Source organism: Odocoileus virginianus, chromosome 23 (genome assembly GCF_023699985.2).
Source record: "Odocoileus virginianus isolate 20LAN1187 ecotype Illinois chromosome 23, Ovbor_1.2, whole genome shotgun sequence".
In the NCBI taxonomy this organism is placed as follows: domain Eukaryota; kingdom Metazoa; phylum Chordata; class Mammalia; order Artiodactyla; family Cervidae; genus Odocoileus; species Odocoileus virginianus.
In genome coordinates, this window is record NC_069696.1 from 43,676,375 (window position 1) to 43,684,808 (window position 8,434).

Below are 8,434 nucleotides of genomic sequence, written 5' to 3' on the forward strand. Positions count from 1 at the left end.
AGTCACTCAGTCGCGTCTGACACTTTGCGACCCCATGGACTGCAGCACACCAGGCTTCCCTGTCCATCATCAACTCCCGGAGCTTGCTCAGACTCATGTCCATTGAGTGAGTGATGCCATCCAACCATCTCATCCTCTGTCGTCCACTTCTCCTACCTTCAATCTTTCCCAGCATCAGGATCTTTTCCAGTGAGTCAGTTCTTTGCATCAGGTCGCCAAAGTATTGGAGCTTCAGCTTCAGCATCAGTCCTTCCAATGAAATTCAGGATTGGTTTCCTTTAGGATTGACTGGTGTCATCTCCTTGCAGTCCAAGCTCTCAAGAGTCTTCTCCAGCACCACAATTTGAAAGCATCAATGTGTGTTTAAGAAATACCTAATAACCTCACAAAGTGTTTTTCAAATACAAAATAATCACCTGGATCATCGAAAAAGCAAGAGAATTCCAGAAAACATCTTTTTCTGCTTTATTGACTATGCCAAAGCCTTTGACTGTGTGGATCATGATAAGCTGTGGAAAATTCTGAAAGATATGGGAATACCAGACCACCTGACTTGCCTCTTGAGAAACCTGTATGCAGGTTAGGACGCAAAAGTTAGAACTGGTCGCGTAACAACAGACTGGTTCCAAATAGAAAAAGGAGTACGTCAAGCCTGTGTATTGTAACCCTGCTTATTTAACTTATATGCAGGGTACATCATGAGAAACGCTGGGCTGGAAGAAGCACAAGCTGGGATCAAGATTGCCAGGAGAAATATCAATAACCTCAGATATGCAGATGACACCACCCTTATAGCAGAAAGTGAAGAAGAACTAAAGAGCCTCTTGATGAAAGTGAAAGAGAGTGAAAAAGTTGTCTTAAAGCTCAACATTCAGAAAACTAAGATCATGGCATCCGGTCCCATCACTTCATGGCAAATAGATGGCGAAACAGTGGAAACAGTGGCTGAATTTATTTTTCTGGGCTCCAAAATAACTGCAGATGGTGATTGCAGCCATGAAATTAAAAGACGCTTACTCCTTGGAAGGAAAGTTATGACCAACCTAGACAGCATATTAAAAAGCAGAGACATTACTTTGTCAACAAAGGTCCATCTAGTCAAGGCTATGGTTTTTACAGTGGTCATGTATGGATGTGAGAGTTGGTCTATAAAGAAAGCTGAACGCCAAAGAATTGATGCTTTTGAACTGTGGTGTTGGAGAAGACTCTTGAGAGTCCCTTGGACTGCAAGGAGATCCAACCAGTCCATCCTAAAGGAAATCAGTCCTGGGTGTTCATTGGAAGGACTAATGTTGAAGCTGAAACTCCAATACTTTGGCCACCTGATGTGAAGAGCTGACTCATTGGAAAAGACCCTGATACTGGGAAAGATTGAAGGCAGGAGAAGGGGATGACAGAGAATGAGATGGTTGGATGGCATCACCGACTCAATGGACATGGGTTGGGTGGACTCCAGGAGTTGGCGATGGAGAGGGAGACCTGGCATGCTGCAGTTCATGGGGTCACAAAGAGTTGGACCCAACTGAGCAACTGAACTGAACTGATTAACCTCACAAAGTGTTTTTTCGAATACAAAATAATCAGGGTGGTGTGACTGAATGATAACTATTGACAAGGCCCAGAAAAGGACATGCTAACATAGGAAAGCATCCTGGAAGAAGCCACTTTTGAGCCATGTCTTTGAAAAGAGTGGATCGAGTATAACTTATGGTTGCAGCCTAATCATTGATTTTTTTTTTTCAAAGCAGCGACTTAGATCCAGTTAGACCATTGTGACACTATTAAGACATTTTAGTTTTCCAGATGTTAAAGGAGAAATGAGATAATCTGGTCACTTTAAAACATGATCTGGATGGTTAGCAGGATCTATGCATTGTTGTGTTTACCCATCATGTGACAAGATACAAAGCAACTCTGTTTTCTTGTTATGACAGAAACCACTTAATATGTGACCTTTCCAGTGTGAATGCCAGGCAGACTTTCCTGGCACAATAACCTAGACTATTCTTGGTTTTCTGCCCCAATCCTTCTTAAGCTTTTCTCTGGTATAATAATGACAACTGAGACTTATTTTAGGCTTCCATGGTGGCTGAGACGGTGGAAAATCTGCTTGCAATGCAGGAGACCCAGGTTCAATCCCTGGGTTGGGAAGATCTCCTAGAGGAGGAACTGACAACCTGCTCTTGTATTGTTTCCTGGAGAATTCCATGGATGGGCTACAGTCCATGGGGTCGCAAAGAGTTGGATGGGACTGAGTGACAAACACTTTCACTTCACTTTCAAGACTTATTTAACGTAATTTCTGACATGCACCCCCAACATTCCAATGAGGCAAGAACTATTATTATCCCCATGTTCATATTAGGAAATTGAGGCATAAAGAAGTTAGATAATTTACCCAAGGGCCCACAGCTAGTGAAAGGCAGACTCTAATCAAACATGATTTTTTCTGACTCTGGGACCTAAGTTCTTAACCATGAAAGAGAAAGACAGTTCCTGATGTCAAATAGCTGGTCTGATGCTGTCACCTAGGTCTTGGAGTTGCTAGAAATCGGCCTGGCACAACTGGGCTCTGGTATATTCTGTTGGATATAAACTGTTTCAGAGAACATCAACATCAGAAAAGTCCATTTCATGAGTGTGATGGATCAGGACAAAAATAAGACTACTCCATAATCATGTCTGAACACAGACAAAAACATGAACCTTATCTAAGCCATCAAATGGAAGACACAAACTGAAAACAATCAGATTAGTATAAGTGACTATTCTTTATCAGCTTTATCCTCATTCTAGTCTTCATTTCTCTACATAAGATTTATTAAGATACCCAATTATAGAATTAGCCCTGCTTCCTGACAGCATCCAGTTTAGAGGAGAGTTCCTCAAATCACCCAACAAACCCAAATCTTAACATAGGTCATTTCTAACACTCTTATTGAGATACCCCATGATTACCATAGTGTATGTTCTCCCTTGTTGCAGTGAGTAATAAACTTAGCTTGCCCAGCCACGTGTGTGTTCATGGTGATCTTTTGATAGAGAGCTTTGACAGTTCTTTCTGGATTGTCATATACCATGCATGTATAATATATGGAGTGGAAGGCATACTGCCTTGCTCTTTCTCACCAGTCAAAGAAATTGGGGACTGCCCTCCCATCTCCAGCCATAGCACTGTCACGCCAAAACCAGAGGATTATCTTGCTTTTAGTAGATTCTACAGAGATTCTATGCTAATAGAACCTTATCAAAAGATAGTCAAAAGAGACAAATGGTACTGGGATAATTGTACATCATTTTGCAAGAAAAGAATTTCAACCTGTCAACCTATGCCTTGCACCACATGCAAAATAACTCAAAATAGATTATAAATTTGAGTGTAAAATTATAAAATTCTTAGAGGAAAACAGGAAGTCTGCCATCTCTGGCTAGGCAAAAAATTTCCCAGCTACAGCACCCAAAGCACAATCCATAAAAGAAAAAAAAATTTTTTTAATTTATGAAAGCTTCTGTTCTTTCACCAACACTTAATAAAATGCAAGGACAAGCAGCAAACCAGGATAAAATATTTGAAAAACATGTATCTGACAAATGACTGTATTCAGACTGTATGAAGAACTACAATTTGGTAAAAGGCAAGAAGTCAATTTTCACAATATTAGTATAACTGAACAATCAATAAGAATTGATACTTAACATTGTTAGTCATTGGTGAAATGCATATCAAAACCATAACGAAGTATCACTACTTACTTAAAAATAATTCCAAGTGCTATTGAGCATGTAGAGCAACTAGAATTCCCAGACTTTGTTGGTGGGAATGCAGAGTGATAGAGACACTTGGGAAAACAGTTTGGCAGTTTCTTACAAAGTTAAATATACATTACCATATGACCCAGCAGTCCCATGCCTAGATATTTACCCAAGGGAAATAAAAACATGTTCACACAAAAACCTGGACACATGCTATATAATAGCCCAAAACTGGAAACAATCTTACATGCCCTTTAGTTGGTGACTAGATAAGCAAATTGTGATACATATATACAATAGAAACTACTCAGCAATAAAAGGAACCAACTATTGATAACACAACCTAAATGAGCTTAGGTGTGTTATTCTAAGTGACAGATATAAACTCAAAAAAGTCTACATATTGCTTCCATTTATATGAAATTCTGGAAAAGCCAAAATTACTGAGGGGATAAACATGTCTGTCATTGCCTGTGAGCTGGGCAGGGTTGATTGCAGAGGGGCTTGGAATTTTGTGGGGTGATAGAACAGTTCCATGTCTTGAAGTGTGATGTGGGTTACACAATGTGTGCATCTTTCAAAACTCACAAAACCATATACTAAAAAGAGAAGTTTTATTCTATGAAATTATATTTCAGTAAACTTGACTTTAAAAAGGAAAGATGTTGAAAGGGGGAAACGGTTGGGACGAGGCAGGGCTGCCCAGTACCATGAATATGAATACACTCACAGAGTATCTCGCCAGATATTAAATTCTAAATAAGATAAATTATTAATAGGTAATCTACCTTATAAAAAAAACTATTCTTTTTTGTAGAGTAACAGAGTTCATAGTACACTGAAATTTTTTTTTTTACAATTGAGGAACTACTTGATTTATAGTGGAATAACAAAACAAGTTGAAAATCACTGCCAACTGATGATCAATCATAGATGAGTATAAAGCATCTCTGGGACTGTGGGAAAATAAAATTGCCTTTCAAAAACTCTGATTTACAGTTTTTCAGGAACATGTTTATTGTACAAATGAGGTTCCTGTACTCTACTATAAAGGTAAGGGCATTTGAGAGCAGGAAGTAACCAACAGGGGTAAATAGTGGTGAGCAATTAGACAAAAATGTAACAGCAAATTGAGCATCTTCAAACTGAGGTTATAATTACTGAAATCACCAGAAAGTGCTACCCTTTAGGAACATAAATAGCTGCTCTGCTTTAGGCCTCTGAAAGGGGGATGAGAATGAGAAGGAATAAACTAAAATGATTTAAAATGTGCAAATACACTTTGTAACCCCATCATGTGATTTTGAGATTTTGAGAGCTACAGGTGGATTAATTTGAGATTAATTTCATAGTTCATGCTAATCTTGGTTCAATTACTGGAAGTCTGTAAAACTCTCTGCCGCAGTAGAGAGACTTCTCTCTGGCTAGTAAAAACAAAGTCACCCTGGGCTCACCTATCAGTTCTCAGAAGGTCTGCTTTTGATGGAACTTCTAATTTCCTGTTTCTCTAGTGGCAGTGGTGGCCAGAGTCTTCATTCTGCTTAAGTGCTCCAGGCTCCTAAGAGGCCCTTAGTGAAGACTGCATAGCACTTGGAAACCTTCCAGTTTCACTTAGTTCAATCTTACTCTGTTCTCTGCGGCTGCGTGTGTGCTCCATGGTGTCTGACTCTGCAATCCCATGGACTGTAGCCCACCAGGCTTCTCTGTCTATGGAATTTTCCAGGCAAGAATACTATAGTGGGTTACCATTTCCTACTGCAAGGAATCTTCCCAATCCAGGGATCAAACCCATGTTCCCTGGGTGAGTACAGAATTTCATCAGACATGCCGTAGAAGTGTCTCTCTACTTAAAGGATCTCAGTGATAAACCCAGGTTAGTTTACCCACCAACTCTTCCAGCATCAGCAGCTACTGTTGTCTTTGTTTTCCTGAAATTTCTTATGACTTTTCCAAGGTACCTTTTCCCTGATGAAGTAAAGCTTTGGGCTATAGGATGTCTTTGGGGTCAATCAGTTGCACTTCCGTATTTTTCACACAGCCATCTCTAATTTAGCTAGCATCTAGACTAGATGCTAGACTTCCCTAGAATCTCTTTCTCCGGTTCAGCCACAGTGGCTTCCCTCCTCTCCCCCGTTTTTTAACCTTGAGTTCAAGTTCATCTTTGGCATTAGTTCTGTTTCCAGCTCTGCAATTCTTTCCAAGTCTTTTAACCCGTACCTGTGACAGAGAGTCTATAACTGTTGAAAGATTCTCTCTTATCCTTTCTGTCAATTGCTAAGTTAAGTCTCCTTTTCTTCTTTCAGCCATTGAAGATTTGTCTGGCTCATCCCTCCTTGTGACTTAGAGTTTTCTCAGGCCCAGTATGGTCTGCATTTTCGCATTTCCTCCCCTAAGCCCTCAGTGGTCAAAAGAGACAGTACAGGCTACAGCGTGTACACTGAGGGTGATATTCTCTCTTTCCAGTAGTTCCCAAAAGGAGGCACTTCAGTTATGAAAGGTAAACAACCAATTTTAATAAAATTCATGATTTGAATAATGGAAAATTCCATTATTCATGGAATAATTTGGGTACTTTAACAGACTACTGCTACCTTGTGGTCTTAATGAGGAACCATTTTATAGGAGGCAATTGGCTTATAGAAAAGGATGATATTATTGTAAAAAGGAGCAACCCATTTAAGCTAGAGTCAAAAAAGAGGTAAAATTGGGAGGATAACTAGAGACATCTCAATGAAGACAAGGGCACAGTGCAATAAGACCTCACGAGAGCCTATAACCATGAAATGGCAGGCGTTCCATGATCAAGGAAACTACCCTCTGTTTTTCTCAGTCTCACTTCTAGCTCTTTTGAGAATTCTCTCTCATTCCTACTCTCATCTTTCCATATCCCTTACCAGATCAGCTTCATACCATCTTTCCTGCTAAAATGATTGGGACCCAAGTCTATATGCCTGGGGAAAATAACCTAAAAACAGCCCAGTTTGAATCTGGCTTCTACCCCTGGTTCTCTATTCTAGAGTGGTAGAATACTAAATATCCAAACGCCTGATTCTGCTATAGGCCCTGATCAGCCTGTGGGCTATTTGACTGTCTGGCTTCTGTTTCAGTAGTCTCCCGCATTACTTGAGGGAACGTAGCCTTTATTTCTTGTAGCCAGGAGAATCTAAGCAAAACACTGAGCATTTCTCACACACTTTCCATGTGTCTAACACTAGAAGATAGATGATATAAATCTTATTCTTTAAGGGGTTTACACTATTGAGAAAGACATGGACATTAAGCATTTATATATCATTGAAGGATAACATATATCATGTCATCTAGTCACTCAAGTTACTCTTTGGCATTAGTTCTGTTTCCAGCTCTTCAATTCTCTTCAGAGAATTGTGTCCAACTCTTTGAGACCCCATGGTCCACCAGGGTCCTCTGTCCATGGGATTCTCCAGGCAGGTATACTGGAGTCGGTTGCCAGTTCATTCTCCAGGGGATCTTCCCAACCCAGGAATCATACCCAGGTCTCCCACCCTGCAGGCAGATTCTTTACCTTCTGAGCCATCAAGGAAGCCCCTGGGAAGCCCCTACGAGTGGCCATAAAATGACTACTGAATGAATGCAGAAAAGATAAATATGAAAGTGGGCTGCAGAAACCTTCTGGGGCAGGAAAGGGAGAGGAAGTTATCTTTTAAATAATTATTAAATACCTACTTTTATTAGAACTTGAGCTGGGTACTTATACATAGGCAGAGTAGAATGATTACTGTTTTCCACGTACATCTAGTATAGGTGGTAGACCCATGGAAGGGACTAATAAAAAGCGTAGAATGATAGCATAGCTCACCAAGCATAAGCCTTTCAATGGTAAAGACTTAATGGGAAATTCCCTGGTGGTCCAGTGGTTAGGACTCAGTGCTTTCACTGCCATTGCCTAGATTTAACCTTTGGTTTGGTGTGGCATGGGCAAAAAATAAAAGAGAAAGAGAGATGGGCAAAGTGGAGCTTTAAAAAAAAAAAGTAGAATCCAAAGATCAACCATAGGGTCTTTATTGTCTGGAATAGGCAGATTGAAAGAGCTTGTATATTTACCATGAGATGAGAGACTTTCATGTCAGCTTTTTTCACGTGACCCCAGAACACAGTACAGTTTGCCTGGGATTTGTGTGCACTACAATCAGAGAATCTCTCAGTTTGGTCTCTGGGAACAGTTGCACAACTATGATTTAGGCAGTGCTGTATGCATTCTAAGGTGTATGATCCCTTTTACTGAGGTAAATGAAAAGCCTGAGGGTATCTATTAGTGGCATACTAAATCAAGTTCTCTGTAATCCAGGTAGGTGGATTTCTCTTTACATGAAATTCTGATACCAAACAATATGTAAAGGCAAATGAGTTCTCAGAAAATCCTGTTTTAGGGCAACTTTAAAAATCTGTCCTTTTTTTTTTCCATTTATTTTTATTAGTTGGAGGCTAATTACTTTACAATATTGTAGTGGTTTTTGTCATACATTGACATGAATCAGCCATGGATTTACATGTATTCCCCATCCCGATCCCCCCTCCCACCTCCCTCTCCACCCGATTCCTCTGGGTCTTCCCAGTGCACCAGGCCCGAGCACTTGTCTCATGCATCCAGCCTGGGCTGAAAAATCTGTCCTTTATACTCACCTTGAATGTGAGAGCAATA